This window comes from Coregonus lavaretus, assembly GCF_964263955.1.
Source record: "Coregonus lavaretus genome assembly, chromosome: 7".
Classification (NCBI taxonomy): domain Eukaryota; kingdom Metazoa; phylum Chordata; class Actinopteri; order Salmoniformes; family Salmonidae; genus Coregonus; species Coregonus lavaretus.
The window spans coordinates 25,048,242-25,071,162 of record NC_139994.1 but is presented as its reverse complement, the minus strand read 5'-3'; the positions used below and the strand labels follow the sequence as shown (position 1 = coordinate 25,071,162).

General features: G+C 46.3%; 1 pseudogene across 1 annotated transcript; it reads right to left on the bottom strand.

Moving 5' to 3' along the window:
* Positions 1-1,895: 1,895 nt before the first annotated feature.
* On the bottom strand, positions 1,896-21,283 carry LOC311132454 (phosphatidylinositol 4-kinase beta-like; annotated as a pseudogene). Its single transcript has 11 exons — positions 20,831-21,283; positions 6,607-6,834; positions 6,108-6,341; positions 5,864-5,973; positions 5,639-5,743; positions 3,654-3,777; positions 3,427-3,540; positions 3,030-3,181; positions 2,610-2,742; positions 2,230-2,350; positions 1,896-2,077 (listed from the first exon to the last, which is right to left on the bottom strand). The product of its transcript is annotated as a phosphatidylinositol 4-kinase beta-like (transcript).
* Positions 21,284-22,921: the final 1,638 nt, after the last annotated feature.

Genomic DNA, 22,921 nt, shown 5'->3' with positions numbered 1-22,921 from the left:
GTACATGACCTGTACACCCTTGTCCCAACTGTTGCATTGATAAAAGTTGTACCTCCCGTACATCAAGGCATCTGTTTGCTCACAGGAATGACTGCATTTTGGAGAGACAAGTTGTCCGTTTTTCTACACACAAAAGCCCCCCACCAACGACTTAGCTTTCAAACATAAGACATGAGCAGATAATAAGTTATCCAAGCATGTAGCTCTTGAAACCGCTCTCTTCAATACTGAATACATGCTTGTGTTTGAGACTGCAAAAAAAAAGAAGTAATATTTTAAAAATTCACATAAATCAAGGAAGTTGACTTGTGATAGCGAGCTCATACTGTTCAAAACAAGGAGAAATAAAACAGTCCAACAGACAGAGGAATGAGAGAAACACTCCCATTATTTACATAATCTGCTCAAGGACAACCCTCTCTCTGGATTGGCCCGAGTTATTCACAGGAATGCATCCGAGAGCCAACCAGAGGAACGTTTGAGCATTCTTTAAATATGCAACCTAAGTTAACATAACATACAATAATAATGTGTTAATATACACATTTCGTTAGAGATTAAAGACTAACATTAGTGGAACAGCAATGTTGAGTTTTTGCATAAATCCATTGTAATGGTTTTGTAAATTTAACCACAGGTAGCCATTTTGGTTCAACATAACTGTCATCAAGTGCATGAGGCTCATTACTACATTAATGTTCCTTCAAGTATGGTGGTTTACAGAGTGAAACTAGAAAATATCTACATGATGCATGTTGGTATGACACAGTCGGCATATTCAAATGGTAAAATGTCCTGCCCTTTCCTGATGGTTTCACATACTAGACAGACTGTTGCATGGTGCTTATTCAGTAAGGACAAGAGTCCCTAGAGAATTGAACTGTGACGATAGAGAACAGTCTCTTTTCTATTCATTGCATTTCTATCTATAACACTAAGTGCGTTACAGATGTGCTCTACTGAATGAGCCCCAGTTGTCCAAAACCCAGATTGAAATGAAACTGCACCTGCTATTAAGGATGGGAACAAAAACACATACAACCAGCAGCTTTGCTGCATGCTTGGACCCCTAATAAGAGATTAGTTGGTCCTAGTTCAATTTTCCAGTTCAAGTTTAAACATCGTTCAAAACACATAAAAACCTTGGATTAAGGAGTTGTTTTCCAGACAGATAACACTCATACACCAATGGTTGTTATAGTCCTTTTTCCCCTCTCTTCGGGTTGGCTCATTCTTGATAACCACAGAACTTTCAGAGAACAAAGAAAATGTCCATTAGAAAACCTCAGCAATTGATATGTCTTGTGCTTTCGTTGTCGTTACATAGTGGTTTCTCAACTTCTCAAAGTCAATTTTGCTCTAAGAACAAAAATAAGTACATATATTCTATATGTACTGCTTTGTGATGCTCTTGCACAATTGATCTACAGTTATTCATTTTTCATCCATTCTGAGAAAAGTCTTCTTGGCTCCTCTGAATATAGACCACTCCCACATTGCCCCTCCCCCTTTTCAATGAAGTACCTTCTCCGATATTGATACTTATCCTTTTCGTGTGTGATTTGAACTGTGCGTTATGCCTCGTTTTAGAACAGTCAATGCGGTAAATGTCCTATGGATAGGAGGACAAGAGGGAGAGGAGGTGCGGACTCCCCCTCCACAAGGCCAAAACAAGGAGGGGGTAAACAGTGGTCCGTCTAAGACAAAGAACATACCGAGTTTGCAAACAGGTCCTGTAGCACTAGTCTATACACAAGTCCATTTTCCTAAATGTGCTGCTATGGCAAGCACACATGCGTGAGTCCATATGCACATGTTCACCACCATCTTTATATGTATGTTTGCTTGCTCTCCCATGTGGTTGTCCCATGTAGTAGAGTTTGGTGTCGAACTGTTCACATGATGCCGTTGGTGAAGTACTGGAAGCCGTCGTAAAGCTTGGTGGTGATGGAGCGCATGGAGCCATCCACCATCTGCTCCACCAGCACCTGTAGCTGCTCCTCCGTCAGGCTCATGTGGAAACGTTCCTTCAGGTAGCGGATGGTGCTGGAGCCATGGAAGCAGGGTAGGTGAGAGCCTGGTGGGGGAGGAGAGAGGGGAGACCCAGGGAGAGGGAGTCAGAGGAGTTGCAATCCCAAGACCACAGAGAAACCGGGCAGATAGATAATGTTTATGGAAAAACACCACAACACACTGGTCATGCTAATATACCGTTTTAGCTAACAGTACCTTGCTGCATGATCTCCACTATTTGGACCACCTTCTCCATGTGTTTGCGAGCAGCTATCAGGCCCTGGAGCATCAGCATCTTGTAGTAGTTGAACATGTCTCCATCCAGGCCTCCCATCACCTGAGAGAACCACAGACAACAGAGGTTAGTCTTTACACATAAAAAACCAACAGGTTATGCAGGCTACTGCAGCTAACCAGCAAACTCGCTAATAGCATCTTTGAACACTAACAAATGTATGCATTTATGCAGTGAACATTTTGTGAGGTTTCTAGCTAGATTGTTAGGCAGCTAGTTGTATGATCAATTCCACAGTGTTCTCCAGTTTACACTTATATGACAATGCAAATTCGCATGCAGTATAATTCATTTGACTCACATCCACAAATTCGCTGGTGAGCTTAAAAGCGGAGGTCTCAAAGCCCAGGTTCCTGGGCGAGCTGGACAGGATGAAGCCAAAGTCAATGTGGATTATGTGGCCCTACGAGTCCAGGAGGATGTTTCCATTGTGTCTGGAGAAAGACAGAAAGGAGATGAGGGATAGGGGAACTGAGTAAAGGGTATAGGAATAGAGGAGAGGGTGGGATGTGGTAGTTGATATCAGACCACAAAAACTGTGTTTACACAGGCAGCCCAATTCTGACCTTCTGCCCAATTATTGGCAAAAGATCAGAATTGTGCAGCCTGTGTAAATGTAGCCAAACAGGCTCAAAGACAAAGGAAGCTAAGAGGGGAAATGGAACATGTGAGTAATGTAACGAGTGAAACTGAAGAGGGGTGAAAAGGGAGGGCTGCCCACCTGTCTTTAACCTGCAGCAGGTAGCAGATGAGACTGTAGCCGGCGCAGCTCTCCACAAAGTTGCACTGGGCGGTGAGGAAGGCCTCGGTGGTGTAGCTGCCGTGCTCCTGCAGGAAGTAGTCCAGCAGAGACAGCTGGCTCTGCTTCCTCACCTGGAGCACAGAAACAGCATTTTGTATGAAATAGCAACAGACACAGTATTCCATTAGAAAAAGCTACCGACACGGCATTCCATTAGAATTAGCAACTGACACGAAATTACTTAGATTATCAAAATCTTTCATCCCAAGAGTTACTGGATTACATAGCTAAACAACTCGGCTTGAAGTTATTGTTAGGCAACTTTGTCATGAGATTTCAAGTGCACAATTGGGTCCATCTCATTTTCTCTGCTCACCTGGTGCAGAGAGACAGCGTTCAGCACGGGCTCGATCATCCCGCTGTCCGATGACATCACCAGGATCTTATAGGGCTTGATCCACAGGGGGACGTGCTCCTGCTCCCAGATGGACTGGAGAGGAAAGGGGAGTAGTGGAGCGAATTAGTGATTGAATGAATGCTAATAAGAATAAATAATTCAGAGCATTTCTGTGGAATGGGACTCTACTGTGGAGAGTCAAGTACCTGTAGCTGGCTGAGCACCTGGAAGGCCAGTAGCTCTTGCCTCAGGTCGTCCCCACACTTCACGATGACCGACAGCAGCCGCCAGTTTGGCAGGTGACCGTAAGGGGAGCCCTCCCTTAACCGCCTGAGGGATGGAGAGAGCGGAAAGAAATAGTGAGACACAGCAAATGACTTTACAATGCCACAATGTGTTGTCTTCGCTGCACTAAGTGGGACAGACATGTATCCTCGGGTGGGGGATTGTGTATGCCCATCCATTTTGTCTCTTCTAGTAATTACACTGCTCAAAAAAATAAAAGGGAACACTTAAACAACACAATGTAACTCCAAGTCAATCACACTTCTGTGAAATCAAACTGTCCACTTAGGAAGCAACACTGATTGACAATATATTTCACATGCTGTTGTGCAAATGGAATAGACAACAGGTGGAAATTATAGGCAATTAGCAAGACACCCCCAATAAAGGAGTGGTTCTGCAGGTGGTGACCACAGACCACTTCTCAGTTCCTATGCTTCCTGGCTGATGTTTTGGTAGTGGTAGCATGAGACGGAGTCTACAACCCACACAAGTGGCTCAGGTAGTGCAGCTCATCCAGGATGGCACATCAATGCGAGCTGTGGCAAGAAGGTTTGCTGTGTCTGTCAACGTAGTGTCCAGAGCATGGAGGCGCTACCAGGAGACAGGCCAGTACATCAGGAGACGTGGAGGAGGCTGTAGGAGGGCAACAACCCAGCAGCAGGACCGCTACCTTTGCCTTTGTGCAAGGAGGAGCAGGAGGAGCACTGCCAGAGCCCTGCAAAATGACCTCCAGCAGGCCACAAATGTGCATGTCTCTGCTCAAACGGTCAGAAACAGACTCCATGAGGGTGGTATGAGGGCCCGACGTCCACAGGTGGGGGTTGTGCTTACAGCCCAACACCGTGCAGGACGTTTGGCATTTGCCAGAGAACACCAAGATTGGCAAATTCGCCACTGGCGCCCTGTGCTCTTCACAGATGAAAGCAGGTTCACACTGAGCACGTGACAGAGTCTGGAGACGCCGTGGAGAACGTTCTGCTGTCTGCAACATCCTCCAGCATGACCGGTTTGGCGGTGGGTCAGTCATGGTGTGGGGTGGCATTTCTTTGGGGGGCCGCACAGCCCTCCATGTGCTCGCCAGAGGTAGCCTGACTGCCATTAGGTACCGAGATGAGATCCTCAGACCCCTTGTGAGACCAAATGCTGGCCCTGGGTTCCTCCTAATGCAAGACAATGCTAGGACCTCATGTGGCTGGAGTGTGTCAGCAGTTCCTGCAAGAGGAAGGCATTGATGCTATGGACTGGCCCGCCCGTTCCCCAGACCTGAATCCAATTGAGCACATCTGGGACATCATGTCTCGCTCCATCCACCAACACCACGTTGTACCACAGACTGTCCAGGAGTTGGCGGATGCTTTAGTCCAGGTCTGGGAGGAGATCCCTCAGGAGACCATCCGCCACCTCATCAGGAGCATGCCCAGGCGTTGTAGGGAGGACATACAGGCACGTGGAGGCCACACACACACACTACTGAGCCTCATTTTGACTTGTTTTAAGGACATGACATCAAAGATGGATCAGCCTGTAGTGTGGTTTTCCACTTTAATTTTGAGGGTGACTCCAAATCCAGACCTCCATGGGTTGATACATTTGATTTCCATTGATCATTTTTGTGTGATTTTGTTGTCAGCACATTCAACTATGTAAAGAAAAAAGTATTTAATAAGATTATTTCATTCATTCAGATCTAGGATGTGTTATTTTAGTGTGGTGACTCAAAATCCAGACCTCCATGGGTTGATACATTTGATTTCCATTGATAATTTTTGTGTGATTTTGATGTCAGCACATTCAACTATGTAAAGAAAAAAGTATTGAATAAGATTATTTCATTCATTCAGATCTAGGATGTGTTATTTTAATTTTTTTGAGCAGTGTATATTTCTATGTACCAATCACCCACCTGACTTTCTCCTGCCAGGGCTCCTTGAGCGCCACAGTGGACGGGTCCTCCGGATCTTTCCGGAACGTTGTGGGGGTGTGGGCCAGGTTCTCTGATAGACGTCGCCTAAGACAAAAGAAACATGCGGTTGTAAAACAGCTATCCAGACCAAAACTCTATAACAAGAAAGTCTTAAAGACAAACTACAAGCTAGCAGGGCAATTCTGTCAGGCAGTGACCCTGTACCTGATGTCGCCAGCGGCGATGAAGACAGGCTCCTTGCTCTCCGTGCTGGTGATGCTGTCCACAGAGAACTGGGAGATGTTGTCACTGCTACTGGTGTGGCCTTCTGGGAGCTGGAACCATAGAAGGACCCCAGAGTTAAAAGTACATTCAAATCTGATTCACCTCCTCCTTCCCCAACAACCTAGTCATCAAAATGTGACTTAAAGTCAGACGGTGCCACCATGTGGTTGCCATGGGTACCCACCTCCACTTCCAACTTGCCGATGTCATCCACGGCCCAGGCCTCGTCGTCGTTGTCGTAGTTGGGCACGGTGGAGAAACTGTCGGCGCGCTGCTCGGCTGTGATGCCAATGCACTCCGGGAGGAGGTTGTCCACAGAGCGGGCGCTGCGGATGCATGTCTCCGGGATGCGCAGGGGAATGCCGGACGTCTCGAACCTCTCGCACTCCAGCACCTCCACGTAGATGATGTACGGGGCCTGAGAGGAAGGGGAGAATGAAGAGGTCACTGGAGTTCTATACCTATTTTTGTAAGGTACATTTATGCAGGAAGTCCCATTGACAAAGAGCATTGGGGCCCACTCCATCTAAACTCCAGGCTCCTCAGGAAATGAATAAACTAACAAATGAGTTAACTAATTAATCGTGTCAAACTACTAGGCATTCTGGTCACCTTGTTTTTGGAGCCTGTTGTGTGTGTGTGTGTACCTCCTTATACATGTGTATTACAACAAGTTGCCTCACCTTATCTTTGGAGTTGAGCACCACGGCCTGTGTGTGGGGAATGCGCACCACGTGGTGGTCGAAGGCTGCAGTGGACAGCCAGACGCGGGCTGGCAGCTTGTGGTTGAGCTGTGACAGCTCTGAGATGAGCTGCCAGGTCTTCTGCTCCTTGGTGGGCAGCGTGGCCAGCCGCTTTCCGATGCCCATCAGAGACTTGATGAACTCCCTCTGCAGCGTCAGGCGCAACGGCTACAGAGAGGAGGAGCAAGGTTAGGAGGAGGAGAGCTGGTTAGAATCTAGATCAAGACAGATGTCTTTTTGTGTTCTGAAGACATTTACAACAAGCTACAGCAAATAACAAGTGGCACATCTTTTTTTTAGGGTCCTTCCTTGAATGACTGCACACACAAAAAAAAAAGAAAAAAAGAAAGAGAGGCTGAGAAAGGAGGGAGGAAGATGGGTATGATGGGAATTGAAAGAAGGATGTTTTAGGAGCGGAATCTGAAGAGAAAACCCAGGGGAGGTATAAGACTAAGAATGCATGGGCACAGGGAGAAAGAAGCAAATAAATTAAATTCTGTCAACCCATTGCAGTACCACATACCAGCACCAGAGATCAGTACCACAATGGTTAAAATGAGAGAGACTTGAGCGAAACCCAGATACCAAACAAGCTCTTGGGCCTTGGAGATGTTTAGTCAACTTATGGTGTCCAATATCTTCATATTTAAAAGTATGAGCAATATTCAATACCATTATAGTAGGTCAAAGTACAAATCTAGGAAGTCCTTTGTTCTACAGTCCACCATTAAGGCTACTTTGAAATTAGATAACATCTCAATCATAAGGTTACTATATGAAAAAAAGTACTTACATTTTGTTTTGTTATGGAAACAAGTTCCAATTAAGTAGGCTAACATATGGGACAGTTAACATTTTTGTTAAAATACTTAACACACAAGAAAAAAAGGTTAATTTGTTAGTTCTTAGTTAAAGGTAGACTCAGTGAAATGTATGTTGCCACGAGCAGCACCGCAGATATTGAGATGAGCGAGATAAAATACTTTGCTCACACAGTCGCACTGTTACAGCATGGTAGCCAAGGGACCAAAACAGCAGAGAAGTTGAGCCTCGCACTTCAACGCTCTTAGTTGTTGTGGAAATTGACCCACTATGCTGTTTACTTTCTGCATCTACGTCATCCCACTGAGTCTACCTTTAATACCAGGTAGGCCAATTTTTGCCACATGAACTACTGCCAGTGGCGTATTTGTTGCTTAGGACTACCATGTAAAATGTGTTAACGTGTGTAATTATGACTGACTTTGACTGACTCTCCTTCAGTAAAGGTTACTCCAGGTGTCTTTACATTTAGCTGAGTCTCCCCATTCCAAAACTCCCAGAAGCATTTTTCAAAAACATGAAGCAAGTTATCCGATTACAGAGAGAAAAACAACCCAAGGGGTTGAGACCATTGCACTACATGCCAATGTCCATACTTTTATACCACAAAGAAATCATGCCCAATGCATACATGTGCTAGTTGGTGTGGACATTGAAACAGAGCCTAGAGGTGGCGTTGACACACAGATTAGGGCTAGGGCTGTTGCGGTGACCTTATTACCGCCAGTCACGAGTCGTGACCGCAGTTAAATTCCCGTTGGTAAAGGTACTCCCAATCCAAAACTGCGCAAATGAACGGTGCTGATGGATAGCCTACCAAACTTGCTAATAGCCTGGAACTTAGTGCTCTATTGTCCCTCTAATCACATCATGATTTAATTTGAATAATCTGAATGATGAGGACAAATAATTATGGGAGTTACAGTTCCTGTTCCGAAATGGACACGGGAAAGCCCCGGACCCAATATGCATACATTTTAAAAACCTCTCCCGAAAGGACAACTGGTCTGATCCGAGTGAGGGAAGCAGCAGAAAAGCCAATTGTTTTGCTACTTTATTCAACGGGACCCATGGGAGGGGAGAGAGCGAGAGCGAGGCTGTTAGGGAGTGGAGGCCGTTCGGTGTGTGTGTGAATGTATGAGTAAGCACCATGAGCCTGAGAGAGAGACCGCAACCACTGTTAACTTCTTGCTAGTTATTTATCATCCAATCCGATTATTCAGTACCTGTCTTGACTGTATCAAACTGAGAGAAGCTAGCTAACTCGGCTAATTGAGCCTAGCCATAACATTACTGCGCTTTTCACCGTCCTACCGTTAGCCTACACATAACTCCACTCAGACTATAGCGTAAATAGCAGCATACCCGTTGGCTTTTGGTTGTTGTAGCCTCTCATTTCACTTTTAATTCCATCTTCCATTGATTAGATCTCCCCCTCTCCAAATCATCAATATATAGAGTTGCATCATGCAGCCCTTTATGTTTTGATTTCTAAGACATTCCCTGGTTTATAAGCCTATCACAACTAAATCAATAATGGATTTTATTGTGATGGCTATATTAAAAATGTACTTTGACTTTTTAAAATCTAGATGTTCCAAAAGCGAGCTAAACATGTTTATGTTAATTAACGGTCAATTACCGTGAGACCGGCAGTCATTTGCATGACAATTACCGCCTGCCAAAATTTCATGACCGCCACAGCCCTAGTTAGGCCTATTCAAAACCACAGATTTTCCAGGACGAGGAACCTGTATTTCATAGCATTTCCTTGGTCTTTTTGTGTTGACAGGCAAACCAAGCAGCTTCCTTAGCATTCTACTTTTGTAGTCAAATGTCAAAATGCCTTTCCTGTGAAGAAGTGTATTTTCTGGATCATGACCAAACGTCATGACTTCCTGACATCACTTCCAGAGTGGACAGGACGTTCTGTTGAGGAAGGGTCCCCGAGTGTTACTGGGATTGGATTTCCCTATTCAAAACAACTGATTCTGGACCCATGCTTAACGAGGCAAAATAATTGGTGTTCCAATCAAATAAAGTGGCTGGGTAACACTTCCCAAAATGTAATTCATAGATTTGAAAAGGTAGAGTGGATATCTGCTCTATCATATAGAGTCGAGTCCTGGCACAATTACCGTATATATATTTTTATTTTACCTTTATTTAACTAGGCAAGTCAGTTAAGAACATATTCTTATTTACAATGACGGCCTACACCAGCCAAACCCAGACGACGCTGGGCCAATTCTGCGCCGCCCTATGGGACTCCCAATCACGGCATGTTGTGATATAGCCTGGAATCGAACCAGGGGGTCTGTAGTGACGCCTCAAGCACTGAGATGCAGTGCCTTAGACCACTGCGCCACTCGGTTATGGATGAAGCCGGCACGAAAATAAAATAACCCGTCTTTTTTTTTGTGGAACAACTGTTCATGGACTCAACAACATGATGAAACTTTGCTCCTTGCTGAAATGTACACTACATTACCAAAAGTATGTAGACACCTGCCTGTCAAATATCTCATTACAAAATCGTGGGCATGTTGGAAGATGTTGGAACATTGCTGCGGGTACTTGCTTCTACTCAACCACAAGAGCATTCGTGAGGTCGGGCACTGATGTTGGGCGATTAGGCCTGGCTCGCAGTCAGCGTTCCAATTCATCCCAAAGGTGTTCGATGGGGTTGAGGAAAGGGCTCTGTGCAGGCCAGTCAAGTTCTTCCACACCGATCTCAACAAACCATTTCTGTACAGACCTCGCTTTGTGCACAGGGGCATTGTCATGCTGAAACAGGAAAGGGCCTTCCCCAAACTGTTGCCACAAAGTTGGAAGCACAGAATCGTCTAGAATGTCATTGTATGCTGTAGCGTTAAGATTTCCCTTCACTGGAACTAAAGGGCTTAGCCCGAACCATGAAAAACAGCCCCAGACCATTATTCATCCTCCACCAAACTTTACAGTTGGCACTATGCATTTGGGCAGGTAGCGTTCTCCTGGCATCCGCCAAACCTAGATTAGTCCGTCGGACTGCCAAATGGTGAAGCATGATTCATCACTCCAGAGAACGCGTTTCCACTGCTCCAGAGTCCAATGGCGGTGAGCTTTACACCACTCCAGCCGACACTTGGCATTGCGTATGGTGATCTTAGGCTTGTGTGCAGGTGCTCGGCCATGGGAACCCACTTCACGTTGCTTCCAGAGGCAGTTTGGAACCCGAAGACAGACGATTTTTATGCGCCATGCGCTTCAGCACTCGCCGGTCTCGTTCAGTGAGCTTGTGTGGCCTACCACTTTGCGGCTGAGCCGTTGTTGCTCCTAGACGTTTCCACTTCACAATAACAGTACTTACAGTTTACCGGGGAAGCTCTAGCAGGGCAGGAATTTGACAAACTGACTTGTTGGAAAGGTGGCATCCTATGACGGTGCCACGTTGAAAGTCACTGAGCTCTTCAGTAAGGTCATTCTACTGCCATGGTTTGTCTATGGAGATCACATGGCTGTGCTCGATTTTATACACCTGTCAGCAACAGGTGTGGCTGAAATAGCCAAATCCACTAATTTGAAGGGGTGTCAACATACTTTTGTATATATAGTGTATTTGACCGCAACTGGATCCAAATAACTGAAAATGTAATTCTCATGCTGATTAGATTTTCAAATATGTAATGCATTTCAGGAGTCTAGCCTAAAATGAGCAATTAGCTGTAGGATACTTTCCGGAATGTACCTGTATAGACAGTAACTGCTCACCCAATAGACATGTAACCAAAGTACACGTTGCTGATGACAACTGCCTTGGGGATAGAGTCGACAGGGAGACAGAGCCGGAGGCTTGGGTTACCTGCAGAACACAACAAGGTGTGGCAGAAATGCATTTTCTCTGTGTGCATGTACGTCAGCAGTAGAGCAGACTTCCTTTGCACTTGTTGTCCAGGTGATTGTTGAACACAGGGCGACGTGTTAGAATACCATTTTGTAAGGGCGGAGCTAAAATCGGGTGACAACGCATAGCTCCTCTGTACTAGCCTATCTGATGAGGAAGTCAGTCTAAAGACCTACAACTGATTTTACAGCAGTCAAATCAATGTTGAGGCATTTGCCTGCCACCGAACGTCTTTATGTTCAAGTGAATAATGCTGGGCCCGACATTGATGCTTGACCGAACGGATAAGTAAAAAATTATAAATCACGCTAAAAATCAAACAATTATGCTACCCCAATCAGAATTTGATCAAAGTGTCCTCTGTTATTGTAGGCCTACAGGCACGAGTGGTCTTTCAATTATGCAGTCGCAAGATGTGTTTTTGAGATCAAAGCGAGACTAGCTCCACGTGAACATGTTGATATTGATTGCTAGTTAGTGAGCTATTTACCCAGTTATAGCCAATTTTTGGTCAGCAATGAAAATCTTGGAAAAGTCATGGTGTGTCCATCACCTGCATGTGTTCAAGTGGGTAGTTGCCAGAGGAGAGAGGGGGTGAGAGACATTGCGCAGCAGGTAAAATAATGATATCGCCTATAGACTAACTAGATAGCCATTTCAAAACATAGTGAGTGGCTGGTTCTCGCTAGTTAACTATTAGCATGTATTAATGTCATTGTCATGTCAGATGTCCTATATCTGTTAGGCCTACTGCTGCTAGGTAGCTCTCTCTGCTCTCTCCCTCCCCTCTGTCTGTCCTTGATTGCAGGAGTGAAGTCTGGTGTGCGGGAGTCAGGGTTCCAGCTGCAGCTCATTCACCATAATCACCTCAGCCTTTAAGACCCGGTCAAACTTACCACTCATCGTCAGATCATAGTCAAGACGACCATGTTAGTCTCGCTGCCGACTCAACCTGGTTATTTTTGCTCTCTGTGTTTTTGGCCTGTTCTATTTACTTTTTCTCCTGTGCCACAGATATTTGGAACCTGACTCCTGCCTCCGCTTCACTCCTGCCACCACCATCCTGCTCTCCACTACCGGACCTCTCTTTTGGACTCACCACGGACACTAGGACATTACGGTACCACACCTGCCCTGATCTGGATCTGTTACCCTCCCTGTAACCTGGACTTGCTCTTCCCCTATATTTGGAAACCTGGACTTTGAACATTGTAAATAAACCTGTTAAAACTTCTCTGGCTTGGTGTACTTGTCTGCATTTGGGTTCTTATCCAGTTAAATCATAACAGTATGATCTGACCATCATGAACCCAGCAGACAGTAGCTCGGATACCACCCCAGAGTGCACTCAAATTTGGACTGCCATAGCCAATCAGGGCATTTTACTTGGCCAACATGATACCCTGTTTAAGACGATTGCTGAGGACAGTCAGGTGCTGCTTAATCAGGTTCAATTACTCTCCAATCAAGTGTCTGCCCTTACTACCCCTTCAGCCCAGATCAGAGAGCCTTTTGTTCCTGCTCCAGAGCGCTATGACGGGAACATGGGAACCTGTGGCGATTTTTTGACTCAATGCTCGTTAGTGTTTGAACAACAGCCCCTCACCTACGCCTCAGAAAGAGCCCGTATTGCCTAGCTTATCAACTCTACTAGCGGTTCCGCTCGTGCCTGGGGATCCGCGGTCTGGGAGAGTCAGTCGGACATTTGCAACGCTTACGTTGCCTTCACCACGGAGATGAGGAAGGTTTTTGACCACCCCGTACGAGGCAAGGAGGCTGCGAAACGGTTGTTTTCTCTTCGGCAGGGGGCTCGTAGTGTGGCGGAGATGGCAGTGGAGTTTCGGACTTTAGCAGCAGTGAGTGGTTGGAATGACGAGGCATTACAAGGAGTGTTCATCAATGCTTTGTCTGAGACTTTAAAAGATGAATTGGTGTCATATGATGAATCGCCTACGCTGGATAATCTTATTTCACTCACTATCAGGTTGGATAATCGGATTCGGGAGCGCCGCCGGGAGAGGAGTGTTAGTTCCAAGCAACCTGTCTGTCATCAACAAACTCCTCCCTGCATCTTCCCTACGGAGAAAGCCGTGTCTTCCCGAGTCGATACGAGGAGCACTGAACCCGAAGCCATGGAGGTGGGTCGTGCACGGTTGTCCTCAGAGGAGCGTGCACGTCGTATTCAGGCTCGGGTCTGCCTGTATTGTGGAGAAGCTGGTCATCTCGTTCCTTCCTGCCCAGTTCGTCCGGGAAAAGGGCCGGCTCATCATTAATGGGAGAAGTTTTGGTGAGCCGAGCAGCGGATTCTTCCTCTTCTCCCCGCATTCTGCTCCAGGCATCCCTCCAGTGGCAGTCCCAGAATTTCTCTGTTAGTGCGCTGATTGACTCTGGTGCCGACGAAAGCTTTTTGGATAGAGAGTGGGCTCAACAAATGGATTTGGAGACTGTTCCTATGGACTGTCCGCTGCAGGCTAAGGGTCTAAATGGACAATTGTTGACCCGTATTACCCATCAGACTGTTCCTGTTTGTCTTAGAGTGTCGGGAAATCATCAGGAGAACATTCAATTCCATATTATCGACTGCCCACAGACCCCCCTGGTCCTTGGTATCCCCTGGCTCATAAGACACAATCCACACATTGATTGGGTGACAGGTAGCATTGTTTCATGGAGCACATTTTGTCATGTGAATTGTTTGTGTTCTGCTCAGACTCCTGCCAGTACTGTGCCTCAACCTCCACTGGAGTCCATGAATCTTTCTGCTGTTCCTGACGTGTATCATGACCTGGCATCCGTTTTCTGCAAACACAGAGCTACTTCTCTTCCTCCTCACCGGCCTTACGACTGCGCCATTGACCTCCAGCCAGGAGCCCCGCTCCCCAGCAGTCACCTGTACAATCTCTCCCGGCCGGAGACGGAGGCTATGGAGAACTACATTCGGGACTCCTTGGCGGCAGGTATTATGCGTCCTTCCTCGTCACCTGTAGGAGCGGGATTCTTTTTTGTTGCTAAGAAGGATAAGACCCTCAGACCCTGTATTGATTACCGTGGACTTAACAACATCACCATTAAGAACAAGTATGCTCTGCCTTTGATTAATTCTGCTTTTCCCCTCCTTCATGGTGCTACCATCTTTACGAAACTGGATCTACGAAATGCGTATCACCTGGTGCGCATTCGTAAGGGTGATGAATGGAAGACTGCCTTCAACACACCCTTGGGACATTTTGAGTATCTGGTTATGCCTTTTGGGTTGTCCAATGCCCCTGCTGTTTTTCAGGCACTAGTCAATGATGTCCTTCGGGACATGTTGAATCGGTTTGTTTTTGTCTATCTGGATGATATCTTGATTTTCTCAGAGTCCTCCCAGGAACATGAACTGCATGTGCGCCAGGTGTTGCAAAGGTTGTTGGAGAACAAACTGTTTGTAAAGATGGAGAAATGTGAATTTCATGTGTCTGAGACCTCTTTTTTGGGTTACATCATAGCTCAGGGGGAGTTGCGGATGGACCCAGCTAAGATCTCTGCTGTCACGGACTGGCCAGCTCCCTCTACCCGCAAACAACTTCAACGATTCCTGGGGTTTGCGAACTTCTATAGGAGGTTCATCAAGGACTACAGCCGCATTGCGGCGCCACTCACCGCTCTCACCTCCATCTCACGACCGTTCGCTTGGAATGAAGGGGCCGACTCAGCGTTCGAAGAACTGAAACATCGCTTCGCCTCGGCTCCCATTCTGATGCAGCCGGACCCCGACCGCCAGTTTGTCGTGGAGGTGGATGCATCCGACACTGGGGTAGGTGCGGTGTTGTCACAACGTTCTCCTGAAGATAACAAACTGCATCCCTGTGCTTTTCTCTCAAGGAAACTTTCTCAGGCAGAGAGGAATTATGATGTTGGCAATCGTGAACTGCTCGCCGTTAAGCTGGCTCTCGAGGAGTGGCGACATTGGTTGGAGGGGGCGGAACAACCCTTCATCGTTTGGACGGATCATAAGAATCTGGCTTACCTCCAGTCAGCGAAGCAGCTCAACCCCCGTCAAGCCAGGTGGGCACTATTTTTTGGGAGATTCAATTTTTCTCTGTCTTACCGTCCTGGGTCACGCAACGTCAAGCCTGACGCCCTGTCTCGTGTTCATTCGGCTGTTGATACTGGTAGTAACCCTGAACCCATTTTGCCTCCTACCTGTAGTATTGCGGTCATCACATGTGACATCGAGGGGATTGTTAGACAGGCTCAACATCATCAAGCTGACCCTGGGAGGGGTCCTCCTAACCGGATGTTTGTCCCTGAGTCTGCTCGCTCCCAGGTACTTCAGTGGGCTCACTCGTCTCCCCTTACCTGTCACCCTGGAGTTTCGCGGACCCTTGACTTTGTGCGACGGAAGTTCTGGTGGGCCACGATGGAGGCGGACACTCGAGCCTTCATTGCTGCTTGTACGGTATGTGCACGAAGTAAAAACTCCACCCAGGCCAGCGCTGGTCATCTACGACCTCTACCTATACCCAGCCGGCCCTGGTCGCATATCGCTATGGATTTTGTCACTGGACTTCCCCCCTCGTCTGGAAAGACTGTCATTCTTACGGTGATTGATCGTTTTTCTAAGTTCGCTCATTTTTTGGCCCTACCTAAACTGCCCACTGCCAGAGAGACGGCTGATATTTTGGTTGAACATGTGTTCCGCTCTCATGGTCTACCCACGGATATTGTCTCTGACAGGGGTCCCCAGTTTGTCTCCCAGGTGTGGAAAGCTTTCTGTAAAGCTTTGGGCATTAGATCCAGCCTGTCCTCTGGATATCACCCCCAGACCAACGGGCAAGCCGAGAGAGCGAACCAGGAGATGGAGACCGCTCTTCGCTGTGTCACTGGGTCTAACCCTGGGTCATGGAGCTCCATGCTCCCCTGGGTGGAATATGCTCATAACACCTTGACTAACGCTTCCTCTGGTTTGTCTCCTTTTCTGTGTGCTCTGGGTTATCAACCTCCCCTGTTCCCTTCCCAAGAGAGGGAACTGGCGGTACCCTCGGTGCAGTCCCACATGCGCCGCTGCTTCAAGGTCTGGAGGAAGGCCAGGGTAGCTCTGTCCCGAGCTTCGGCGTACATGCAGAGGCAAGCCACCGGTCCCAGGCTCCCGGTTACTCTCCTGGTCAAGAGGTATGGCTGAAGTCACGGGACCTTCCATTGAAGGTGGAGTCTAAGAAGATGGCGCCTCGTTTTATAGGACCGTTCAAGATACTGTCTATTGTTAACCCCTGCGCGGTTAAGCTACAGCTTCCTGCCTCCCTACGGGTTCATTCTACCTTTCATGTTTCCCAGATTAAGCCTGTGTCGGTTAGCCCTCTGTGCCCGCCCTCTCGTCCCCCTCCTCCGCCCAGGATCGTGGGTGGGGGTCCGGTCTACACTGTCCGGCGACTTCTGGATGTTCGCCGCCGAGGTCGTGGTTTCCAGTACCTGGTGGATTGGGAGGGTTATGGTCCTGAGGAACGTTCCTGGGTGCCCAGGAGCTTCATTGTGGATCCTGCTCTGGTCCGAGAGTTTCATAGGTTACATCCCGATAAACCACGTCGGCCGCCAGGTGGCGTCCGTAGAGGGGGGGGGTACTGTTAGGCCTACTGCTGCTAGGTAGCTCTCTCTGCTCTCTCCCTCCCCTCTGTCTGTCCTTGATTGCAGGAGTGAAGTCTGGTGTGCGGGAGTCAGGGTTCCAGCTGCAGCTCATTCACCATAATCACCTCAGCCTTTAAGACCCGGTCAAACTTACCACTCATCGTCAGATCATAGTCAAGACGACCATGTTAGTCTCGCTGCCGACTCAACCTGGTTATTTTTGCTCTCTGTGTTTTTGGCCTGTTCTATTTACTTTTTCTCCTGTGCCACAGATATTTGGAACCTGACTCCTGCCTCCGCTTCACTCCTGCCACCACCATCCTGCTCTCCACTACCGGACCTCTCTTTTGGACTCACCACGGACACTAGGACATTACGGTACCACACCTGCCCTGATCTGGATCTGTTACCCTCCCTGTAACCTGGACTTGCTCTTCCCCTATATTTGGAAACCTGGACTTTGAACATTGTAAATAAACCTGTTAAAACTTCTCTGGCTTGGTGTACTTGTCTGCATTTGGGTTCTTATCCAGTTAAATCATAACAATATCCAGAAACTTTCCACCGGCACTCACGTATAACCGCAAATGGCCGACATGCAGTTGATACAGGTGTGTTGATGAAACCAATATTGCATACTCCGGTTGTAAAACAGTCTCTCAAACGCTCAGAATTTGCTAGGATTCTCCTCTATTCAATACTGGCCATGTAATTCTGACATATATATATATATATACACACACACACTACTGTTCAAAAGTTTGGGGTCACTTAGAAATGTCCTTGTTTTCAAAAGAAAAGCAATTTTTCGTCCATTAAAATAACATCAAATTGATCAGAAATACAGTGTAATACGCGCTTTCTATTCTGGTTAGAGCGCTGTTCTGTGAAGGGAGTAGTCACAGCGTTGTACAAGATCTTCAGTTTCTTGGCATTTCTCGCATGGAATAGCCTTCATTTTTCAGAACAAGAATAGACTGACGAGTTTCAGAAAGTTTTTTGTTTCTGGCCATTTTGAGCCTGTAATCGAACCCACAATTGCTGATGCACCAGATACTCAACTAGTCTCAAGAAGGCCAGTTTTATTGCTCCTTTAAAATCAGCACAACAGTTTTCAGCTGTGCTAACATAATTGCAAAATGGTTTTCTAATGATCAATTAACCTTTTAAAATGATAAACTTGGATTAGCAAACACAACGTGCCATTGGAACACAGGACAGATGGTTGCTGATAATTGGCCTCTGTACGCCTATGTAGACATTCCATTAAAAATCTGCCGTTTCCAGCTACAACATTAACAATGTCTACACTGTATTTCTGATCAATTTGATGTTATTTAAAAAATGGACAAAGAAAATGCTTTTCTTTCAAAAACAAGGACATTTCTAAGTGACCCCAAACTTTTGAACGGTAGTGTATATAGAAACAGAAATAATGTGTGTAAAGCGACAGCTGCATCTGTAGTTAAACCCCTCATGTATGTTTACATTGAATCCCACTCTGGGGGGAAAATGGTGCTATCTGAATCCACCACAGTGCCCCAGCCCGGCGGCTATGTTGCCAAGACGACGCGAGGTGGGCAGGAAGAGGGAAGTAGTGAGGCGGAGAGGGCATACCTGGGCACTGACAGCTGAGCCCAGACTGTAAACAAAAAAGGGCTGTAATGCAACACCCACCCAATCTGCACTGCGGGGGTGGTCCCACTCACATTACAGCGCGGCTCAAAATTGTGGACATATTTCACAGCATTCTTCTTCCTCTTCACTGTGATTGGTGCCTCTTGGTTTTTCCTCACTGTTGCAATCCAGCCAGAGGCCAAGTAAAAAGATAAAAACAAAATTAGTCAGGTCAGTCCTTAGGCCAATAACCAGGACTAACAAGATGGCGTGTGAAGCCTTATCAATAAGGACTATCAGTACAGTATTTATTATCAAAGCAAAATGGACTGCTTGGCATCCAACTAGTGATCACTGTGTACTAATACCACAGAGTTTCTAAACCCAGAGGCGCAACACGCGAGACTTCCCATAATGCTTGCGAAGCAGACTCAGCAGACCAGACCAGGGTTTGGTAAGTTAATGGGAGAAGTGAAAAATGTATTCTTAGTTGTTAAGTTTCTCGAAATCTAAATGCAACACAGATTCAAGCTAGGCTTAAGTAGCGGAAACTGTCATTACTACAACCTCATGAAAGTGACAGGTTTTTATTTGACAAAAACTTTGATATAACGTTGTTTTTGTTGAAAATAAAAACCTGTCACTTTCATGAGGTTGTAGTAATGACAGTTTCCGCTACTTAAGCCTAGCTTGAATCTATGTGCCTTTGATTTGACGGCCTGCACGACCGTTAAACCCGACGATGTGTTTCTGCACATGAGCTTAGCTAGCTAACGTTGCCAAAACATCACCTACAAGCGTGATCGGGGATTTCTATTGGAGAAGCAGTTTCTGCCCATCTTTGCTAATACATCCTAAAGAGCAAAGTCAATAAAGCGAAGTGCCCTTGAACTCCTTTGGGCTGTTGGTTGCATTCTGTGGATTGTTAATGTGATCCACCTGCCCTACAGGATTCTTCACAGCACAGACACAGATTAAACAGGGATCACTGGCCACAACAACATCAGCAGGGAGGTTTGATGCAGGCATATGTGGGGAAGGGAGGGGAGGAAAACAGAGTGAGGGAGAGCGAAAGAGAAGGAGAGGAGATTAGCTGAGAGAGGGATGGGTAGAGGATTTTAAAAAAGGATGACAAAAACAGGCACAAAAAAACAGAATAGAGAGAGGTGAGAGAGACTAGAGGTGAGAGGAAACATTGGTAGTAGGGAGAAAATGCATAACACAGCAAGATGCCTGGGAGAGTCCAAGAAAGCTTTGAACGAGGGGAGAGGGACCGTCTTTCTGCTATAGTTCAGGACCTTGTCCCATCTAAAACTACCCAATTTGATTTCTCATAAAATAACTGATCCCCTGATGAGAGAGAGAGAGGACTGACAGAAGGTTGCAAGCCAGACAATCAGTGAGACCGAGAGAAAGGCCAGACAAGAGGAAGCAGAAAACTTCCACCAGAACCATATCGCTCGTCAACACTGACACAAATCCTGCCCCAACACAAACATGCTCACAATAGCATCTGCTAAACAATCTAATGTCTGCAATGATAGAAAGTGACCAATTTTTTCACCAAGCTCTCCATTCGAGAGGGACCCACCCTCAACCTCACTCTGACACCAGCTGCAGAGCAATCTGGCTGAGAAGTCCAGCCAAAAAGGAGAGGGAGGACACTGCACGCCCAAAACAATAGGGAGGGAACTCTGGAGATGTGGGACAGATGCTACCTAACCCCACCCCCTTCTTTATTAGTTAGACTGAGGGTAGTCTGGCTAGACCATAGAAAGAGCTGGAATAACGCTCTTCAATGTCCAAAACTCGTACTCCTGGGCTCCCAAAGAATGTTCAATTTTGACAGAACAGTTTTTGCACAAGTAATATTATTGTGAGACATGGAAGATGAGCCTGCAAGTCGCAAGCAAACGCTGCACCTGCGAATAATAAAAAGTATTGCTGACTCAGCACACTCCAGCATGGCTGATCCAAGTTTCCCTTGCTGAATCCCACAGTGTTCTGTAGGACAACCATTTACTACTGACACACAGATGGAGAAAAACTTGGTATTCAGGTTACTCAGGGTTTCCTGTGCTTTATCATCCATAGGGACTATAAAAGAGAACATGTATGCAACAGGCCTACTATTAAAGATTAAAAACGTACAAAGACATTCTATACTCTACAACTCTGATCCCACTCTCCCTTCCCTCTTTTTGTATGACAAAATATGTTAAAAAAGGTACTCACCTCATCGTAGCCGCTTTCCACCTTGGGGTTGCTGGCTGTTCTCCTGAGGCTACTCCCCAGGCTTGTGCAATGCGTGGCGTCCGACTTGGATCGCTGATGTGTCCGCTTGGAAGGCGAGAGGTAGGCATCGGCAGGGATGATTTGGCTGTCGGGGGCCGGGGGCGGCTCCACGGTGTGCCGCTGGTGGTGTCGAATGTGGGCAACGTCCCGCAGCCCAGGGCTGGTGTCCGCAGCACCGGCGGGACCCACACCTTTAGAAGCTGAGTGGGGCTTTAGTTCGTCTGAGAGGATTAGCTTGCGCAGCTTGGTGCCGCGTGAGTGGCGCTGGGTAGAGATGTGCATGTCGGAGGAGTAGGCGCCGAGCAGCCATGCCGTCTGCAGGGAGAAGGCAATGCTCTGGCGGCAGCGGTGCACCACGTAGGGCCGGATGGCGTCGCCCATATCCTCCTCCATATAGGAGATGCAAAAAAGTTTGGTTAAAATTAGAGCTAAAGTTAAAGATGACTATATGGGAGTAAGAGAAGAAGAGTCCCATTTAAAGGTCCAATGCAGCTGTTTTATCTCAATTTAAAATAGTTTCTGGGTAACAATTAAGTACCTTACTGTGATTTATTTTAAATTAAAATGGTCAAAAAGAAACTAATAGCTTCTTAGCAAAGAGACATTTCTCAAGCAAGAATTTTGATAGGACTGTCTGGGAGTGGTGTGAGTGGGGAGGGGAAAACTAGCTGTTATTGACAGCGGTTTGGAGGAGTGATGTCACCAGGCAGGCCAACATTTCGTCTCACCACCATAGAATGACATTTCAGGCGTCTTTTAAAATGGCTCTTACACTAAAAACGGCATTGTAATCTTTCAGAATTTCACTGTTATTCCAACCTCAGTGTGGAATATATATAAAACACAGGAAAATCATGTTGACTACACTAAGGTTTTTAAGCAAACCTGGGACTTGAACCAACTATGAGAAGTCGGCATTTGATTTACAGTACTTACGAACAAAGGTCAGTTCAGGCGGTTACTGCAGTTTTGCGAAGGTCGGATATACAGGCCCTTTTGAAGTAGCTTCAGGGGGAGGGAATTTCAGCAACACACTACAGTACTAGACCACACCTTGAAGTCTTAATCGTCGCCACTTCTTGCTTTGTATTTAATTTGTCATGTCAGTAAAGGAAAATCTAAACAAACTCATGGTGTCCAATGACTAATTTGTCTGGTGAATGTCATTCATTATTTCACAATTGACTCATTCAACCAATATGTAATGATACTGTACACAGCTGGTTTTATATCTGTTGTTTTTATCTGCCAAGCTCCATTTTCTAATTCTTGTGGAAACATTTTTGAATGTTCTTAAAGGGTTACAGTGGAACCGGACACTAAAATGGAAGTTACTCACGCATACAAACACACATATTTATTTTCCACTTGTTGCAGGACCATTGCAGTTTTTCCAAAACCAATCATAGGTTTTTCTTCCCTTGCAGCCTCTTCTCTTCTGGCTGCCTTTGTGTTCTTTGGTTTCCACCTTTCTCATATCTTCCTTTGTCTTGAGGTCCTCCTGTTTCTTCTAGTCAGCTTTAATCAGTTTCTGTGTAAGTTTATCCCACTCGTTCTCACTCTTAAAAGCAGCCAGATACTTGTTTCTGACTACCTTGACCCATTTCTCCTTTATGAAATCCTTCTGGGCCTTCTTAAACTTCATATCTTTGTGATACCTCTTTTGTCCCAACTTCTTGTTCTTCTCCTACTTCTGTCTCTCATTTTCCATCTTTTTCTGCTCCATCTTTGATGGCTCTTTCCATGACAGACCAGGGGAAAGCTATTATCCTATTGATGTCACTTGTTAAATCCACTTCAAATCAGCGTAGATGAAGGGGAGGAGAGGTTAAAGCCTGGAGACATGGATTGTGTATGTATGCCATTCAGAGGGTCAATGGGCAAGACAAAATATTTAAGTGCCTTTGAACGGGGTATGGTACACTGATACGTTCTCATACTTACAGCTATACATACTCACACTTTCATACTCACATTCACACACGAACCCCACCTTCAACAGATATGATCACATACAAGGCCCCTGGATAG